Source organism: Narcine bancroftii, chromosome 4, assembly GCF_036971445.1.
Source record: "Narcine bancroftii isolate sNarBan1 chromosome 4, sNarBan1.hap1, whole genome shotgun sequence".
In the NCBI taxonomy this organism is placed as follows: domain Eukaryota; kingdom Metazoa; phylum Chordata; class Chondrichthyes; order Torpediniformes; family Narcinidae; genus Narcine; species Narcine bancroftii.
This window is the reverse complement of record NC_091472.1, coordinates 122,594,748-122,615,263: the sequence shown is the minus strand read 5'-3', so window position 1 is coordinate 122,615,263 and position 20,516 is coordinate 122,594,748. Positions and strand designations below refer to the sequence as shown.

General features: G+C 42.2%; 1 long non-coding RNA gene across 1 annotated transcript in view; it reads left to right on the top strand.

Annotated features, from left to right (window-relative positions):
- Nucleotides 1–20,516, top strand: part of LOC138761081 (uncharacterized) — a 104,956-nt gene that overhangs the window by 62,037 nt on the left and 22,403 nt on the right. Inside the window, exon 3 of the long non-coding RNA XR_011356102.1 lies at nt 18,971–19,114. This is a non-coding gene — a long non-coding RNA (uncharacterized lncRNA). The remainder of the gene's footprint in view (nt 1–18,970; nt 19,115–20,516) is intronic.

The following is a 20,516-nucleotide window of genomic DNA, read 5'->3' as shown; positions in this document are numbered from 1 at the left end:
CAAATCTAGGGTAGTGATATTTTGTGGGGCGGGTGTACCCAGGGTCCTGATTTCCGGAGTGGGTGGTATAGTCCTCTGGGGTGACTCGATGGACGACTGTTCTAGTGACTGCTGCTGCGCTCCTTGTTGATCCGTAGACATCTGTGTTTCCTCCGCATTGTTCACACATCCGGCTGGCGCAAGATCCCTGGTGGCCACCGAATCTTCTCTTCCATCTGGGAATGTGACGAAGGCATACTGAGGGTTCACGTGCCTCAACTCCACTTGATCCACCAGCGGGTCCACTTTGTGGGGTCTGCAATGCTTCCGGAGGAGAACAGGTCCCGGTGTCATCATCCATTTAGACAGCACTGTGCCAGTCGTGGCTTTCCTTGTGAAAGAAAAGATACGGTCATGTGGGGTCATGTTAGTGGCAGTACACAACAAAGAATGTATGGAGTGTAGGACTTCTGGCAACACTTCTTGCCATCTAGTAACAGGCAGGTCTTTTGCTTTCAAGGTCAAGAGGACCGTTTTCCAGATAGTGGGATTTTCCCTTTCGACTTGTCCATTCCCCCTGGGATTGTAACTTGTAGTGCGGCTGGTAACAATCCCTCTCTCGTGCAGGTACTGCTGTACTTCTGTGCTCATGAATGCAACACCCATGTCTGTGTGTATGTAGTTCAGGTACCTAAATATGCTGAAGATGGGTTGGAGGCATTTTATAACAGTGGCTGCTGATACATCAGAATGCGGGATTGCGAAGGGAAAAGGGGAATATACATTTATTACGTTAAGGAAATAGACATTTCTATTATTGGACAGGAGTGGGCCTTTAAAATCAAGGCTGAGGCGCTCAAAAGGTTTGGTAGCTTTTATCAGGGTGGCTTTGTCTGGCCAGTAAAATTGTGGTTTGCATTCCGCACAGATGGGGCAGCTCTTGTTCACTGACCTCACTTCCTCTACTGAAAATGGGAGGTTTTGGGTTTTAATGAAGTGAAACAGTCTAGCGATCCCCGGGTGGCCCAGCTCATTGTACAAGCTCTGCAACTGGGACGTGTGGTTAAGGATGGCACAAGTGCCTCTGGACAGCGCGTCCGGGGGCTTGTTGAATCTCCCAGGTTGGAATAGAATGTCGTAGTTAAATGTAGACAATTCTATCTGCCAGCGCAGGATTTTGTTGTTCTTAATTCTCCCCCTGTTCTGGTTATCGAACATAAAAGCCACAGACTGTTGGTCCGTGACGAGGGTGAAGTGTTTGCACACCAGATAATGTTGCCAGTGCCTTACTGCTTCCACGGCTAGGGTCTTCTTCCCTACTGCTGAGTGTCTTACCTCTGACCCCTGTAGGGTTCATGAGAAAAAGGCCACTGGTCATCTGTCTAGGTTTAGGGTGGCTGCCAGAACCACATCGGATGCATCAGTTTCTACTTGAAATGGGATCGACTCATCTATGGACCGCATGGTAGCTTTAGCGATATGGTCCCTAATGTCCCTGAATACTCTGGTAGCTGCTGGGCACAGTGGGAAAACTGTCAGTGGGCGGGCCCTGTCAGCGTAGTTGCGGACCTATTGGCCATAGTAAGTGAACAGTCCCAAAAACCTTTTTAGTGCTTTCAGCATGTATGGCACTGGGAGGTCTAGGAGAGGGCACATACAGGCTGGGTCTGGGCTGATTTCCCCATTCTGCAGTATGTAGCCCAGGATTGGCAACTTCCTGGCGTTAAAGACGCATTTGTCCCTGTTGTACGTTAGGTTCCTTTCCTCGGCTGCCTGGAAGAAGCGTTTTAAATTCATGTCATGATCCTCCTGAGTGTGGCCACAGATTGTCATGTTGTCTAAGTAGGGGAACACCGCTTTCAGTTGGAACTCATCTACTATTCGGTCAATTTCTCTCTGAAACAGGGACACTCCATTGGTGACACCAAAGGGGAGTTGCAGAAATTGATACAGCCTGCCGTCTGCCTCAAATGCCGTGTAAATCCGATAGCTGTTTCTAATGGGCAGTTGCCTTCAGGTCTATGGTGGAAAACACCTTATACTGCACAATGTTGTTGACTATGTCTGCTATGTGTGGCAGGGGTTAGGCATCTAGTTGTGTAAATTTGTTGATTGGCTGTAATCCACTACTATGTGCAGTTTTTCTCCTGACTTTACTACAACCATCTGGGCTCTCTAGGGGCTGGTGCTCTGCTCTATGATGCTCTCCTGCAGTAGCCTGCAGACCTCTGTTCTAATGAAGGCTCTGTCCCTCAGGCTGTACCTCCTGCTCTTTGTGGCTATTAGTGTTAATTCTGGGGTCAGGTGTGTGAACAGCGGAGGGGGTTCTATGTTCAGGACAGACAGGCTGCAGTGTTGTTTCTTCGTAAGGCGTAGTGGGAGGTGAGGCCCGTTGTGCACTATTGTAATGCTTTCTAACTGGCACTGAAATCTAACCCCAATAATACCAGGGCACAGAGGTGAGGGAGTACTAGTAATTTGAACCTTTCTTATTTTGTGCCCTGGATTTCTAGAGTAACCCTGCAAAACTGTTTTACTTCAGCCGCAAGGCTGCTGGCTGCTAACAGGATCTGCATCCGGTGCTCACTTGGACTTGTGGGGAGGGCAAGGCAGTTGACTAATCCCTGGTCAATAAAACTTTCAGTGCTTCCACTAAATTGTGTGGACTCGCTTGATTCATGTGTAGGGAAGCAAGTCTGGTGTGTCCTTCGTGTCCTTCCATCCGATAGTACTCAGCGTCATATTCATCTCCTGAAGACTGTGTCCTCTGCTCTGTAGCATTTGTCCAAGATGGATGGCTGCACATGGCATTCTTCTTCTTCTGTTTGTGGAGAAAGAAGAGCTTTCCCGCCTCTCATTAGCATGAGAATGGGCCTTGGCTGTGGCCTTGGGGCTTCTGCAGACTTTTGCATAATGCCCACATTTTCCACAGTTGGAACAGACATTTTTTCTGGCAGGGAGAGGGCTCTGGGGTGCTTTCTTTGTCCACAGAAAAAGCACTTGGGACCTTCAAGAAGCTGCTGCTGCTGTGAATTCCTGTCAGGCACCATACTTTTCTTTTCGTAGGGCTAGAGAGTCCAGCAGTGTGACGTTTGTCCAAGCCCCAGGGTCCTGTGAGTACTCCTCCAATTCTTTCCTGGTGCTTGCTAAAGCTTCTGCAATAGTCTCTGCCTCATCTAGCCCCACCATTTCTTTCTCCAGCAATCGATGTCTCGTCTCAGTGGACTGTATGCCCGCAACAGTTCTGTCCCTAATAAGGTCCTCCGCCTACTCCTGAGCTGATACTGCTTTAAAGTTGCAGCCTCTTGCCAGGTCTTTCAGAGACAGTATAAAGTCTCTGGCAGACTCCCCTACTTGTTGTGACCTGGTCATGAGCCTGTACCGGGAGTGGAGTTTGCTATGCCCCTTACTGTAATTCCTCTGTAAAGTGCTCATTGCCCCTTGGTAGGACCTGGCATCCTGTATAAGGGAGTAAGGGTGGTTTCCCAGCTGTGCTAACAGCAGCATTAATAGCTCTTTATCCGATTTCTCAGCACCCTCCATGTAATTCAGAAAGCATCTCTGCCAGCGGCCGAAGTGCGTGCCGGCTCCGGGATTTCTGGGGTCGAGCTCCAGGCTGTCTGGTCGCAGCACATGGCTAAGCCGCAGTCTCTGGTCCCTTAGGTAATGTGGGGGCACCCCGGGGGTCGTTCCCGGTCTCCACGTGGTCTCTGGGTCTAGGTGTAGCATGGGTGGACCCTGGGGTACTGGGAGCTGCTGGTAGAGCCTCTGTGGGCTTGTGTCCGCTGGGTGCTTGGGGCTGTTGGCTGAGTCTCTGGCTTTGGGACGTTTGCAGCGGGCTTAGGGGGGATCCCAGCGGTAGTGTCAGGTCTCTGTGGTAATGGGGAAACTGCTGCTGGGGGAGTGACGGTAGCGGAGTCTGCTTTCCCTGGCTCTGGATTGGTCAGGAATTCTGCACATACGTGGCAATCGGGAGCACAACTTGTGGTGGCCCCTTTCTTATCGGACTGGGGTTTAGGGTCGGCGGCGCCTGTACTGGCGAACCCATGGGGAGGCAGGGCTCTTGGCCGTTTCTTACCTGCCCTATCATACTTCTGTGATCTTCCCCGCATTCCACCATGATTCCAGTACAGTGGACTCTCGCCTTCTCTGTCCTCGGATGCACATGCGTGCTGGTCGTCCCCGGATTCCATTCCTCAGGAAGAGTCTCCAGGTGGTCAGGAATGCACGTTGGAGCAGAAGTAGCTTCCATCCTAGTAGCTGAAAATAACTACACCAGCAGTACGAGTATAAGACAGCTTTAATAAACTAATATGTACACTAAGAGGTGATGTCTCTGCAAGACGAACCTGGAAGGCTAGACTGTAGCTCTGGACTGCTTTATATACAAGGTCACCAGGATGACCCCTGGTGACCTAGTGGTGTAATGACATATCACCACAGACAGGACTATCATATGTTGAAAGATTGGGCTTGCATACACTGGAATTTAGAAGGATAAGATGGGATCTGATTGAAACATATAAGATTATTAAGGGATTGGACACATTCGAGCAGGGGTGTCAAACTCAAATTTACAGAGGGCCAAAATTAAAAACTTGGACTAAGTCGTGGGCCAAACGAAATATTTATTGAAAATTTTCAACAACATCTGCATGTTTTCTCTTCTTTCAACATATGTAATGTTAAACTTCTTATTAAAATAAATGTTTAATAATAGTTTTGGTTAAACTTTTTCCAGAAGAAGCATTAACAAATGAGAAATAAAATATTCAATAAATAATATTTCTCTATAGCCTTTAAGCTCCTTTTAAATGTATTTTTTTTCACAAGCCAACAAGTCAAAAAAATAACAACTTGCTTCAATGACAAACAGGTTTGTCTTTTAAAATGATGAACATGTAATCTGCCTCCCACCTGTCTTGAAAGGTCCTGTTTTCTGTCTTTCGTTTGGCCATTTTTCGTAAGGGGTTTATTACATGTGAGTTGGGCGACAGGTCACAGATGCTAATGAAAGTAAAGAGATGAGGTGGGGGCGATTAGCGGGCTGAGGGGCCGGTGCCAACGCATTTGCAAAGCATTCTGGGATTTGTAGTATTAGCTGTGCATGCGGTATACTGGCGCAGCGGCCAGCAGGCCAGCTCTAATACATATTTGAGATGATCTTGCGGGCCAAATATAATTATATCACGGGCTAAATTTGGCCCGCGGGCCTGAGTTTGACATGTGTGCACTAGAGGCAGGAAACATGTTCCCGATATTGGGGAAGTCCTGAACCAGAGGGTACTGTTTAAGAATAAGGGGTATGCCATTTAGAACCAAGTTGAGGAAGAACTTTTTCACCTAGAGATTATATCACGGGCTAAATTTGGCCCGCGGGCCTGAGTTTGACATGTGTGCACTAGAGGCAGGAAACATGTTCCCGATATTGGGGAAGTCCTGAACCAGAGGGTACTGTTTAAGAATAAGGGGTATACCATTTAGAATCAAGTTGAGGAAGAACTTTTTCACCCAGAGAGTTGTGAATCTGTGGAATGCTCTGGCTCAGAAGGCAGTAGAGGCCAATCCTCTGGATACTTTCAAGAAAGAGTTAGATTGAGCTCTTAAAGATAGTGGAGTCAAGGAATATGGGGAGAAGGCAGGAATGCGGTACTGAGTGTGGATCATCAACCATGATCACAGTGAATAGCGGTAGTGGCTCAAGGGACCGAATGATCTACTCCTGCACCTATTGTTTATTGTCATTTCCCCTGTAAAGAATTCTCATTCACGTGCCCATTAATTCTTTCTGATCCTCTCCTCTCCACCACTGACACAGGCGAATTTAGAGCCCAATTACCCATTGATCAACTCATTCAAGATTCAAGGTTCCTTTATCCATATGTAATAAAACAAGTGTATATAAAATTTATTTTAATCTGCCGTAAGGCAGACAAAGATTCACCATCAGCAGAAGTTAAAGCGTCAAAAGAGTTGTTAGCTCAGAAATAAAAGAGAATCCCCCTCAGTCCAAACCATTGGTAACCCAAGCTCCAGATCCAATCCTTGTCACAATCAGGAAGTCTTCAGTGCCCTGGGATACCCTCACCCATCTCTGGATCCCGGCATCCCTTCGGCCATTCTTGAGCCAATCTCCAGCAATCCACAGCCTGATGTGAATCCTTTGACCGCAGCCATTAGATGCCTTCTGCCTGCACAGGGTTCCCCACATTGAGTCACCAACAGCACATTGCCCGTTTGTTCTTCAATCTCCAAGCCCCGCACTGGTCTGCCGTTGTGATCACTGTCCCATAGAGTCATCTCCTCAGCTTCTCTTTTTCAAACTGGGGTTGGTCTTCCCGTTTTCTGGTGTGTCCTGCACCAGTACTCTGCTTCCCCAGAGCCTGTAACCCCTCGAGGCTGCGGCTGAACATAGGCGCTGCCGTCTTGGGCCCAAACCCTGCAGTCACAGGATTTTAAAATAAACCACTGTCAGCTCCTTTGACAGGCTGTTTAAAGGCTCTACGGAGCTAACATTAGTTGGTCTGGCTGGTAGAACCCTGCGGAGGAGCACTGTGTTTCCTCTCCCCACTCTCCCTGGTTCTGCAGCAGCGGCAGTGCTGCCATTTTTGTTAGCATTTGGAAGGAAACCAGGGCATCCAATGGAAATGAACATGGTCACTGGAGGAACAATGATGATGTGGAATCACGATGTGACAGAATATATAGAAATATATTTTGGGAGATAAATTGGGAAAAGTTAGAGCAGGTTCATACAAACGCTTTAAAACAGATCTTATTTGAACTGGAGAATTCATATCCAGAGTGACTTTACAGAAACTTTGAAGAATGCTTATGGAGACTTCACAAGTAGGTATTCATTGGACTGACGTTATGGAATGAATGGACTATTGTCTTTAAAGCAACAACAAAGACATGGTGGCTTTTCACAAGAGTGCTCAGAGAGGTCACTGATGGGTTCTTGTTTATCTAAAAGCAACAGATGAACCAGAAGACTGACTCACATTGTTTGATGGAGAAGGTCAGGTGGTTTTTGCAAGCAGAGGGAGAAAGCAGTCTCTGACTAAGGGTGAGAGTGTGTGTGAGAAAGAGCTGGGACAAGCAGCCAAAACTTGCTGGAACTGAAACAGAAGCCCCAGAATGGAAGATGGTTAAAAATACTGGTTGTCTAGGAAAGAAAAACAGAAAGGAATTTTGTGGTGACCTGAAAGAAAGAGGTTATCATCTGGAGAACCCTGATGGGGCAAGTTTCATCAGCAAGACATTGAGGTGACTAATGTTGGTACCTCAATTGTGGAAATCCTGGAACCACACACCTCTCTCTGCAAACCTACAAGAATCTTCCTGAGTGGTAACCATTTACCTTTCGAGCACCAAAGCCTGGTGAACTTCATACATGTTAAATTCTGTGCACAGTGTAAGAATTGCCTGCAACCAGTGAACTTGGAGAAATGAGAAGTGAGATTGGACTGTGAATCAAAGGACTTTTATAAACTTACCACACATTACATACGTGCGCTTAGAATTAGAAGTGAGTTAGGTTAGGTCAAGTTAAGTAAGTTAATAATGATATACAAGTTAAAGTTTGTTTCTATTTTCATGTTTAAAGATAATTAAAAGCAACTTTGTTTAAGTAACCATTTGTCTTGCTGACAATCTATTGCTGCTGTGTTTTGGGGTTCTCTGGGCTCGTAACATTGTGCAGCCCAGACTACGTGGCAATACACCTTTCTTCTGAAGAAAAACCACTAAGTCCCTGCTGCCCATCAATCACCCATGCATAATGATTTGATATCAATCCTATTGTTTTCATTCTCCTATCCCAGCCCACGCGTCACACACACACACACACACACACACACACACACACACACACACACACACACACACACACACACACACACACACACACACACACACACACACACACACACACAACCTGAGTAGCCAGAGCCACAGGGGAATGCGCGGGCTCACTACATGTAGCACCTGACATCAGGATTGAACCTGGGATCTATAAGCCTACTAGCCAATATTGCTATGCTACCCTTGTGGTCTTCATTGCTAACAGTTAACAGTTTTTTAGAAAAAAATCTATCTTATGAACTGAATTTAAATTCCACTGCTGCTATGGTGGAATTTGAACTCATGTTTCTCATGTCCTCTGCAGAATTAGTGTACAGTTATACAGCACAGAACAGACCCTTTGGTCCATCTTGTCCAAGTTCGCATTACGGGAAAGTCCATTTGCCTGCATTTGGTTCATATTCTTCTAATCCCCTCCTTTCCACAGATCTGTGCCAATGTGTTTTGAAAGTTGTTATTATAGCATATTCTGGCAGTTCCAGATATCCCTCTGAGTGAAAAGGTTGCTCCTCAGAACCTTCTTAAATCTCCTCTCTCTCTTCTTAAACCTTTGTCCACTAGTTCTAGAATAATCTACCCCAGGAAAACGACAGTGAGCATTCACCTTATCCATGCCCACCATGATTTTATAAACTTCTGTAAGGTCCCCCCTCAGCCTCCTATCCTCTAGGTCAGCATTCTCAACCTTTCTTTTGGCTACGACCTCCCTTGGACTCTGCTTAAAGTTTATGGGCCCCCTTCCCTGTGAAGCAATCAAGTTTTGGTTTCTTCTTTACTTCTCTCTTACCAACTACATAAAAAAACATTAAAAAAATTATGTTATATGAGGTGAAAGGAAAACAAGACTTTTACTTAAATGTGCGCTGGCTCCTATGGGGGTGGTGGGAGGGGGGTTGGTGCAGGGCCCCCATTGAGAATGACTGCTTTCAATGATAAATGTCCAGCCTATCTCACTTCTCCATATAACTCAAGCCCTCCAGTCCCAGCAACATCCTGGCGAATTTCCTCTAAACCCCTTCCAACTAATGGATGTCCTCCCTAAAATTTGATGACCAGAACTTCACACAGTAATCCAAATGTAGTCTCAATAATGTCTGGTTAAGCTGAATCAAGTGGTCCCAACCTCTGTATTCCAAGCCCTGCCCAATGAAGGCGTGTGAGCCAAACACTTTTTTTTCAACACCTTGTCCAACTGAGTTGTCACTTTTAGGGAACTATGCACCTCTAGGTCCCACTGTCCTAAAATATCCTCCAGGGCAATTGCGGAGTAACATAGTCACAGAGAAGGTTGTGATGGTGCAGAAGGTCAGCCATCATCTTGGCGAATAGTAGTATAGTCTAAGTGGCCTTTCTTCTTCTTTGGCTTGGCTTCACGGACGAAGATTTATGGAGGGGGTAAATGTCCACGTCAGCTGCAGGCTCGTTTGTGGCTGACAAGTCCGATGCGGGACAGGCAGACACGGTTGCAGCGGTTGCAGGGGAAAATTGGTTGGTTGGGGTTGGGTGTTGGGTTTTTCCTCCTTTGCCTTTTGTCAGTGAGGTGGGCTCTGCGGTCTTCTTCAAAGGAGGTTGCTGCCCGCCAAACTGTGAGGCGCCAAGATGCACGGTTTGAGGCGTTATCAGCCCACTGGCGGTGGTCAATGTGGCAGGCACCAAGAGATTTCTTTAGGCAGTCCTTGTACCTTTTCTTTGGTGCACCTCTGTCACGGTGGCCAATGGAGAGCTCGCCATATAACACAATCTTGGGAAGGCGATGGTCCTCCATTCTGGAGACGTGACCCACCCAGCGCAGCTGGATCTTCAGCAGCGTGGACTCGATGCTGTTGACCTCTGCCATCTCGAGTACTTCGACGTTAGGGATGAAAGCGCTCCAATGAATGTTGAGGATGGAGCGGAGACAACGCTGGTGGAAGCGTTCTAGGAGCCATAAGTGATGCCGGTAGAGGACCTATGATTCGGAGCCGAACAGGAGTGTGGGTATGACAACGGCTCTGTATACGCTTATCTTTGTGAGGTTTCTCAGTTGGTTGTTTTTCCAGACTCTTTTGTGTAGTCTTCCAAAGGCGCTATTTGCCTTGGCGAGTCTGTTGTCTATCTCGTTTATATCTGAGTTTATATCTGAGTTTATATCTGAGTGGCCTTTATTACATTCTTATTTAACCCAGTGATGTATTTTACTCCAATAGCAAACATCTCTCCACTTTCTACCCATGCAATGGCAGTTGCTGTTGAATTTAAGGTAGTTTCAGAATGTGGGATGGTGCCCACAAGAAGCTGGGCTGCAACCTCTAAAGTTATGTCTCCCAAAGTTCTTACAACATGTTCAGATAGATCAGGGTTGGTTAACTCTCTAGACAAGCAAAACATGAACTGCTGGAAGAATTCAGTGGGTCAAGCAGCATCCATGGAGGGCAAGGAATGGTCACTGTTTAAGGCTGAAACCTTGCATCCTGAAACATCAACCATTTCTTTCCCTCCAAAAAAAAACACGAGAGGGTTGTTAACTTGGCCTGCAACACAGTCAACAGTCTTCACTCCATCAAGGACATTTACAAGAGGTGGTGTCTTAAAAAAGCAGCCTCTATCATCAAAGACCCCCACCACCCAGGCCATCCTTTCTTCACTCCTTATTCACTCAGAGGGTAGTTGATATCTGGAACAAACCTCCAGAAGATGCTATTATAACAACTTTCAAAAGACATTGGCATATTTCCATTGGGGGAAAAAGGGATAGGAGCCTAAAGACAAGCACTCAGCAACACAAGGACAGGTTCTTCCCTGCTGCCTTCAGATTCCTGAATGAACAATGAACCATGGACACAACCTCACTTTGTCTTTTTTGTTTTCTTGCATCTTTATTTATTTTGAAATGTGGTTTATAGAAATGTTTGCACTGTGATGCTATCACAGAACAAAGAATTTTGTGACATGTTCATGACAATAAATTCTGATTCTGAATTATGTTTTCATTTTTCTGCTTCCACCATGGTTACAGTGAAGGTCCTCGGAATGAAGTAGCCTCTGCACCCAATCCTCACTCAAGGGAGCTTTTGATTTTGTTGTTCATGGTTATATTGCTATTTCATTGCTTTGATCTTCTATTATGTCACAGATCAAGATGGTCTCTAGAATGCTTTCCAGGCTGAATGAGATATTTTTAACAATTTGTTCCCTTTGTTTGGTGTCCCAAGGCATTTCCACACCAATACCTGCACAATGCTTTTATCCAGGAATAGTATATTCAGGCAGGTTGATGACCTGCTGAATGGGAGGCATTTTATTACTGTTGCACTCCTCCCATCACCGAATCCACCATGACAGATAATTTCCATTCCAAACAAGGTTTGCACATGCAAAATGCATCAAAGAGACCATTAGGTTCGTTTTGATCATTTGTGTTTGCGTGTGTGGAATCCAACCCGAGAAGTCGGTCACATGTTGGAAAAGAATAAACTATAACGTAGGAGAAAGAAAATCAATGATGGAAAAATATGCTGTCAAACAGGACAATCTGAGGAGTAGGAGTGAGATGTAGCGTAGTTAGGAGGTGCTCGTGTGCAGGGATGCTACAGTGTATTTTTTTTTAGATTGGGGCACATATCAGCCAATATGAAGGGAAATGGGTAAAACCAGAAGCAGTCAACACATTAAGCTGATTTTGGATTTTAAAAGGCCAAACATTATAAAAACTGTGAGATTACAGAGCTTTTGGATGAGGCAGAATGCCTGCCTTGCCCTACACACATAGGAGAAATGGATCAGGAAAAGACTACTGTGCCTCTCAAGCTACTCAGTATGATCATTGCTGATCTCCCCCAATCTCATCCACTCTCTGTGCTATTTCTCCACAGCCCTCGATTGCCCAATATTTCAAAACAATGATCTATTTTCTGTTTGGAAAAGACGTTTCCTATGGTGGGAGAAAAATGCCCTCAGAACAGAGATAAGGGGGAGGAGTCACGTGATGGAGTAGTGGCCAGTAGGAGAATACCAGCCCTCTCCAGAAAAGAAGAAATAAAGTGAAGAAAATACAAAGTTCAAGAAACACAAAGCATAATAAATAAAAAATAAAGTTGTGGAGAAAAGAAAGAAAATGGCACCCAAGAATGAAAAAGTAAAAACAACGGGGAAAAAAGAAGAAAATATGCCAGAAGAGAAAGGAGAAGGCCTTACCTGCATGAATAAACAGAGAGCCGTCATGGAGAAGAGAGCCTGTTCCCCAAAGTTGGTGATAATCCCGCAGAGTTGCGACCTCCCGCCTGCTGGACTACAAAAATGTCTCTCTGAGCCAAACAAAAGTGCACAACTGCACATGTGTGAGGAGTCGCGCATGCACAGTGCGCTCACTAAGGAAAAAGAGAACACCGACGAGAGGGAGGCCCAGCTGAGGAGTGAGCAAACACGGCGCAATCAACTGAGGGATGCCCGAAACCAGGGCTCTCAGCTGGAAGAAGAGGAAAATGACAGGAAAGGGCGTGATAGGAAAGAAGAACAGCAACAGGAGGCCCAATAGATGACTAGCTCAGAAGAAGAGGACCAACAGCAAGAAGAAGCCCAGCAAAGTGAGGCAAGCAACTCAACAAGAAAGTCAGAAGAGTCACAGATACAAGGAAGAGAAATAGAAGACATAAACACAGGTACAGACACAGAAGAAGAGGAAGAACAAGGCCAAGATCTGCACAGAGAAATGGAAGGTAAAATAGATGGACAGAATATAGATTAAAAAAAATTTCAAGAACAAATGAAAGCATTTGTCGCGGGAGGTCGCGACTCTGCGGGGTTATCACCAACTTTGGGGAACAGGCTCTCTTCTCCACGACAGCTCTCCGTTTATTCATGCAGGTAAGGCCTTTTCCTTTCTATTCTGGCGTCTTTTCTTCTTTTTTCCCCGTTGTTTTTACTTTTTCATTCTTGGGTGCCATTTTCTTTCTTTTCTTTTCTCCACAAATTTTATTAGAATTTAGTGAAATGAAAAGAAAAATGAAAAGTACAGAAGAAAATTAAGTAGAATAGAGCTGGTCATGACAGAAATAGGGAAAAGATTAGAAAATGTGGAAGAACGAGAAACAGCTGTAGAAATGGAAGTGAATAAACTGTTGCTATCCTTCTCTGTTAGTCTGCTGCACATCATTCTTGTTAGTGCCAAGCTTATCTTTAGTGTACAAGGTCACATCTGCATTCTGTTACTCCTTAGTACTGGGTGACTCCTTCTCCAGTCCCATCTCATGATGTTTTTACCTTACATGACTTAAGAAGAAAATTAGAAGAAAGTGATAAAAAAGTTAGAGTCACAGAGTTGTTAGCTCAGAAAATTGATATAATGGAAAACTATAGTAGGCGAAACAACATAAAGATAGTGGGCCTAAAGGAAGATGAAGAAGGCACAAATATGAAAGAATTTATAAAAGAATGGATCCCAAAGGTCCTGGGAATGACTGAAATACAGGAAGGAATGGAAATCGAAAGGGCACACAGAACACTAGCTCCAAAACCACAGATACATCAAAAACCAAGATCCGTTTTAGTAAAATTTCTGAGATACACGACAAGAGAAAATATACTGGAGCGGGCAAGGAATAAAATTAGAGAAGACAAAAAAAGCATTGGAGTACAAGGGTCAAAAAATATTTTTTTACCCAGATGTAAGTTTTGAACTCTTAAAGAAGAGGAAGGAGTTTAATACAACAAAATTGATCCTATGGAAAAAAGGTTATAAATTTATGTTAAGGTATCCAGCTGTGCTTAAAATATTTATCCCGGGGAGCAAAACAGACTGTTCACGGATCCGGTGGAAGCACGAGAATTTGCAGAATGCCTGCAGGACAGAAGGAAAGATGAAGAGATGTAACAAGAACGAAGAACGATGATAAAATATATTAAAAAATGTAAAAATAATGTATAAGTAAGAACTAAAAAAGGGAAAGAAAAGGGAAGTAAGGGGGAAAAAAAAGAGGGTGAGTTTTGTTATATGTGAAGATAAAAGTCTTTTCTGGAGGGGGTTGGGTGGGAGAGAATAACCGTCACTGTGAAATCAGTTGACCCTTGCGAGCGGGTTTGCAATTCAAATGGAGAGGGGAGTTGTGGTTGCCTGGCAAGGGATAAGGGGCAACTCAGAGAGGGGGGGTGGGACAATTGGGGTTTAGGGAATTTTAGATGTGGGAGTTGTTGAAGTATTTTATGTTTTGAAAGTGTTGTCATACATTGAGTTCAAAAAGGGAAAACTGAGAGATGAAAATGGGGAAAAGGGTGGTGAGGAAGCGGAAATGAGGTGTAAACAGAATATGAGATGGCCAAGTTGAACTATATGACTATAAATATTAATGGAATACATAACCAAATTGAACAAAAAAGGCTATTAAATTTCCTGAAAAAAGAAAAAGTAGACATAGCATTTGTGCAGAAACGCACCTAACTGAAGTGGAACATAATAAATTAAGGAGAGACTGGGTAGGGCATGTAGCGGCAGCATCATATAATACAAAAGCCAGAGGTGTAGCTATATCAATTAATAAAAATGTGCCAATCAAAATAGAGGAGGAAATAATAGATCCAGCAGGGAGGTATGTAATGATAAAGTGTCAGATATATTCAGAATTCTGGAATTTGATCAATATATATGCACCTAATGAAGAGGATCAAAAGTTTATGCAAGATTTTTTTTTGAAGATTATAGATACACAGGGGAATATATTGACTGGAGGGGATTTTAACCTTAATTTGGATCCAATGTTGGATAAAACTAGACAAAAGACTAGCAAAAATAATAAAGTGGCCAAATGTATGGTTAAATCAATGCAGGAAATGAAACTTATGGATATATGGAGGAGGCAGCACCCAAGGGAGAAGGAATACTCATATTATTTGAGTAGGCATAAAACATTCTCAAAGATTGATATGTTTTTGTTTTCGGCCCATATTCAAGGGAGAGTTAGGAAAACTGAATATAAAGCTAGATTGCTATCTGATAACTCACCCCTGTTATTAGCAATAGAACTGGAGGACATCCCACCAAGAACATGCTACTCCATGCTCCATGCTACTTAAAAGACAGGAATTTATAGAATTTATTGAACCCCAAATTAAAATGTACTTTGAAATAAATACGGAATCAGTGAAAGACGAATTAATATTATGGGACGCAATGAAAGCCTTCATTAGAGGGCAGATAATAAGTTATGTAACTAAGATGAAAAAGGACTACAATCGGGAAATCGAACAGTGGAAAGGGAGATAGTAAGTACAGAAAAGAACTAGCAACAAGGGACGATATAACAAAAAGAAGAGAATTGGTGAACAAAAAATAAAATACGAAACATTACCAACTTATAAGGTGGAGAAGAACATAATGAAAATAAGTATTATGAGCTAGGAGAAAAAAACACACAAAATATTAGCCTGGCAACTTAAAACAGAACAAGCTAAAAGAATTGCATTGGCATCAAGGAAAAAGGACAAACAAATTGCATATAATCCAATGGAGATTAATGTGAACTTTAAGGAATTTTATGAACAATTATACCAAATTGAGAACGAGTGGAAAGATGATAAAATAGAAGAGTTTTTAGCTAAAATTGAACTGCCGAAATTGCAAGAAGAGGAGCAAAACAAATTGATAAAACCATTTGAAATAGAGGAAGTACAGGATATATTAAAAATGCTGCCAAACAATAAAACGCCTGGAGAGGATGGATTCCCAATAGAATTCTATAAAACATTTAAAGAGTTACTAATTCTTCCTCTCCTGGAAGTAATGAACCAGATAGAAGAAACACAAAACTTGCCAGATTCATGTAAGACAGCAATAATTACAATAATATCAAAGACGGGGAAGGATCCACTAACACCAGGATCATATAGACCAATATCTCTACCTAATTCAGATTATAAAATAATAGCAAAATTATTAGCAAATAGATTCGCCGACTGTGTTCCAAAAATAGTAAGACAAGATCAAACTGGATTTATTAAGAAAAGACGAACAGTGGATAATGTCTGTAAATTTGTTAATTTAATTCATGCAGTTCAAGGAAATAAGATGCCAACAGTGGCTGTTGCTTTAGACGCAGAAAAAGCCTTTGACAGGGTAGAATGGAATTATTTATTCAAAGTATTACAGAGGTTCAATCTACCAGAAAAATATATTAATTGGATTAAAGCATTATATAATGGACCATTGGCGAAGGTAACAGTAAATGGATATGTATCTAACCAATTTAAATTAAGTAGGTCAACTAGGCAAGGATATCCATTATCTCCCTCACTATTCGCTTTAGCAATAGAACCATTGGCAGAACTGATAAGAACAGAAAATAAAATAAAAGGGATAAAAATAAAGGAGAAGGAGTATAAAATCAGTTTATTTGCAGATGACATCATAGTATACTTAACAGAACCAGAAATATCAATAAAAGAACTATATAAGAAATTGAAGGAATATAGAGAAATATCAGGGTACAAGATCAATGCAAATAAAAGTGAAGGGATGCCAATGAGTAATGCGGATGATATAGAATTTAAAAAAGAATCACCATTTAAATGGCAAACACAAGCAATCCAATGCTGAGGTATTAGATTAGATAATAATTTAAGCCACCTGTACAAATTAAATTATCAGCCACTGATAAAGAAATTGCAGGAAGACTTAGAACATTGGAAAGAATTACCACTAACGTTGATAGGGAGGGTAAATTGCATTAAAATGAATGTCTTCCCAAGGATACAATACTTATTTCAATTGTTGCCAATTCCCTTAACAGAGAAATTCTTTAATGAACTAAAGAGAATAATAAGGACATTTTTATGGAAAGGGGGAAAACCGCGGATAGCATTAGATTAATTAACAGAGAAGTACAACCAAGGTGGTTTGCAGTTACCAAACTTTAAAAATTATTATAGAGCAGCATAATTAAGGTATTTATCAGACTTTTATCAGACAAGGGAAAAACCAGATTGGAGCTAAGATAGAGCTTGATAAAATAGGGGAGAAGGTACCAGAACATATTCTTTATAAGTGGGATGAAAAGCTGATACGATATAAAAGCTCACCAGTATTGCATCATTTACTCAATATATGGAAGAAGATTCATTTAGAAAGGAAAAAAAACAAATTACCAACTACCAAAATTATTATTGACGCAAAATCAGCTAATCCCTTTTACGATAGATAACCTTTCCTTTAGAGAATGAGAGAGAAAAGGAATTAAAAGAATAGAAAATTGTTTTTTGGGAAATAATTTATTAACATTTGAATAAATGAAGTACAAATATGGAATAACTCGTGGTACAATGTTTGCATACCATCAACTGAAAGCCTACTTAAAGGATAAATTGGGAAACTGAGATTACCAGAAGAAACCAGCTTTGAATATGTGATTACAGAAACAATAATAATAAAGAGATTTATAATGAACATGCACATCAAGCTGTAAGAGAAGGAAAATGATGAAATAAGCTATAAACCCAAACAAAAGTGGGAAAAAGATTTAAACATGAAGATAAAAAATGAAACATGGGAAAAGTTATGTTCTGGAACTATGAAGAATATAATAAACACAAGGTTACGTATGATACAGTATAATTTGTTACACAGGTTATATGTCACACTCCAAAAGTTAAAAAAATGGGATCCAACATTATCAGATAAATGTTTTCGCTGTAAGAAGGAAATGGGAACAACAGTACATGCAATTTGGGCATGTGAGAAAGTGAAAAAGTTTTGGAAAGATCTAAATCAGGTATTAAATAAAATCACAAAAAGCAACATACCAAAAACTCCAGAGATCTTTCTTCTAAGTAATATAAGAAGTAAAGAATTTGGCCTCAAACTGGATGAAGCACAAAAAAGATTTATTATGATAGCCTTAGCGGTAGCAAAAAAATGTATAAAGTCAACTTGGAAATCAGAAGAGAGCCTGAGAGTACAGCAATGGTACATAGAAATGAATAAATGTATTCCATTGGAAAAAATAACATAATTAAAAAAATAAAGTCATTATTTTCATTATTTAAACAAATTTGGGAACCGTACATAGAACATAACAGAGAGGGCTTGCCTCGGACCTCCACCCCCTAAAATGATAAAATGATGAAGACAAAATGACTTGATCCAGTGTGTAAAAGTAGATGACACAATTTCCTTGTTTATTTTCATTGTGTGATGACATTGTTTAATGGTTTTATTGTATTGTTTATGTTGAACGTTTAATGGGTTTGGAGGGGGGTGGGAAGGAAGGGAGGGGGAAAAAAGGGGAATAAATGCCACTGTGTATATTTAAGAGGGAAATGATTGTATGTATTTTGATTGATATGGTTCACAGTGTGAAAATTTCTAAAAATTTTTTAAAAAGAACAGAGATATGGAGGAATTTCTTTCCCCAGAGGGTGGTAAATCTGTGGAATTTTTGCCGCAGACAGCTGTGGAGAACAAGTCACAGGGTATATTTAAGACAGAGGCACATAGGTTCTCGATTAGGAAAGGAATCAAGGGTTACAGGAAAAGGGAGGTGAATGGGGTTGAAGAGGATAATAAATCAGCCATCATGGAATAATAGGACTTAATGGACCAAATGGCCTAATTCTGCTCCTATGTCTTGTGGAAAACTCCCACTGATCTCTCCTGTACAGACCTTCTGAGTGGAGAATTCCAAAGATACACCACCTCAGTTTTAAATGACCACACCCTAATCATGTAACTGATAGCTGTTGGAAAAAAAATGTACTTCTGCAAAAGGCTTCTGTACCCTTTTGCCCAAAGGTAGCAGTGAGAAGAGGTTGAGACCAGCATGAGGGGATTCTTTATAATGATGGATATAGTATATATTCCATTAGTTTAATTATGGATTGTGTTGTGGTGATTGTGCAACGAAATGAAAGAATTATGGCAATCTTATTTGAGATTCTCCCCCTTCAAAGCATCTCAATATCCACTCTGATAAGCCTCCAAAGAATCTTAGATGTTAAAGTAAATTTATCCTTCAGTCTTCTAAACTCCAAAGTATATAGTTACACTTTCCCTGCCCTACCTTTGAGAATATTAGGCTAAGTTAAGAGTGAATGTTGCCCTGAATCGTGAGGGATGAAACCTCCCTGCAGTACCTGTCTAACCCTGGTACGTTTTTGTTTGAAGGGTGGGAGGAATCCAGAGCATCTGGAAGAAACCCATGCAGACACAAGGAGAATGTACAAACTCCTGACAGACAGTGCCGGATTCAAACCCTAGTCGCTGGTGCTGTAACAGCATTCATTGCACTAACTGTGCCATCCTCAACAGGTAAGCGGAATTCATTTTGGCACAGAAAACATTTTGGCAGAAATGTAACGTGGGCATGACGACCAAGAGAAGTACAGGCAAACCCTGGGTTTTATATGTTCCGTTCTGAGCAATATCTGCAGGCAGATTTCTCTGCAAAGCAGAAGCGTCTTTTTTTTCTCCAGCTAACCAAAATGCATCACTTAATGTACACTTGCCATAATTCTTTCATTTCGTTGCACAATCACCACAACACAATCCATAATTAAACTAATGGAATATATACTATATCCATCATTATAAAGAATCCCCTCATGCTGGTCTCAACCTCTTCTCACTGCTAACTTTGGGCAAAAGGGTACAGAAGCCTTTTGCAGAAGTACATTTTTTTTTCCAACAGCTATCAGGCTCTTGAACCTCCCCTTGCTACACTAACTAAACATAAACTACCCCAGGACCACCAAAAGATCTGTCTGCATGATTAAAACATCACTTTATTTTTGCACCAACTGCAACTGTGAACATTTATAATTGTTATTTATTTCTGTCTCAAGAAATATTGTGGTCATTTTAATTTAAGCTAATGTTCCTGTGTAGTTGCAGCAAGTAAGAATGTTGGAACATTTATACATTGTACTTGTGTATATGACAATAAACTTATCATCAGCTAGTTGTTAATGAATATCATGAAACATATTACTGTATTACTAACATGAAAAATGCTTTAAAATATATGGGGAAATGTGTAAATTTCCAGATTTCCCTGTCAGGTCATCTCTAACCTTTGGTACCTTGAATTAGATTGACCTTTGTTTTAAATTGAACCTGTTTAAATATAGCAGAGCTGCTGCAAAGGCAGCGTTTCCACTGGTTTGGACCCGGGAGAGTGGAGACCGCAGACACAGCACTGCTCTGAAGGGTCACAACAGTCCAGTCATAATGCCAGTGTACAGACATTAAACAGCCAGTTTAAGGAGCCGATGGTGTTTTTAAACTAAAATCCCACAACCGCAGGTCAGTGCCCAAGAGGGGAGTGTCAGCGTTCGGCAACAGCCACGACGGGGTTGCAGATTCTGGGGAGCAACAGACAGGTGCAGGGCACCAGAAGCAGGGAGAACACGCTCTGTTGAGAAGGAGAAGCAGAGAAGTCGACCCTACAGGATAGTAACCATGGATGCGGACAGCGAGGGGCTCAGAGGGTGAGGGATCCATGCAGGCTGCGGCAGACTTGTGATTGCGGGACTTGCATGGGCTGCAGGCTGCTGGTCTCTGGTTCACAGAGACCAGATATTGAAGTCGGGATTCGAGAGGGTGCTGAGGGCAAGAAGGGCTCCCAAAGTCAAGAAGGCCTCCCAAAGGCCTTTGGGCACTGAGGCTTCGTGATCATGTCAGAGGTTTGGATCTGGAGCTCAGGTTGCCAATG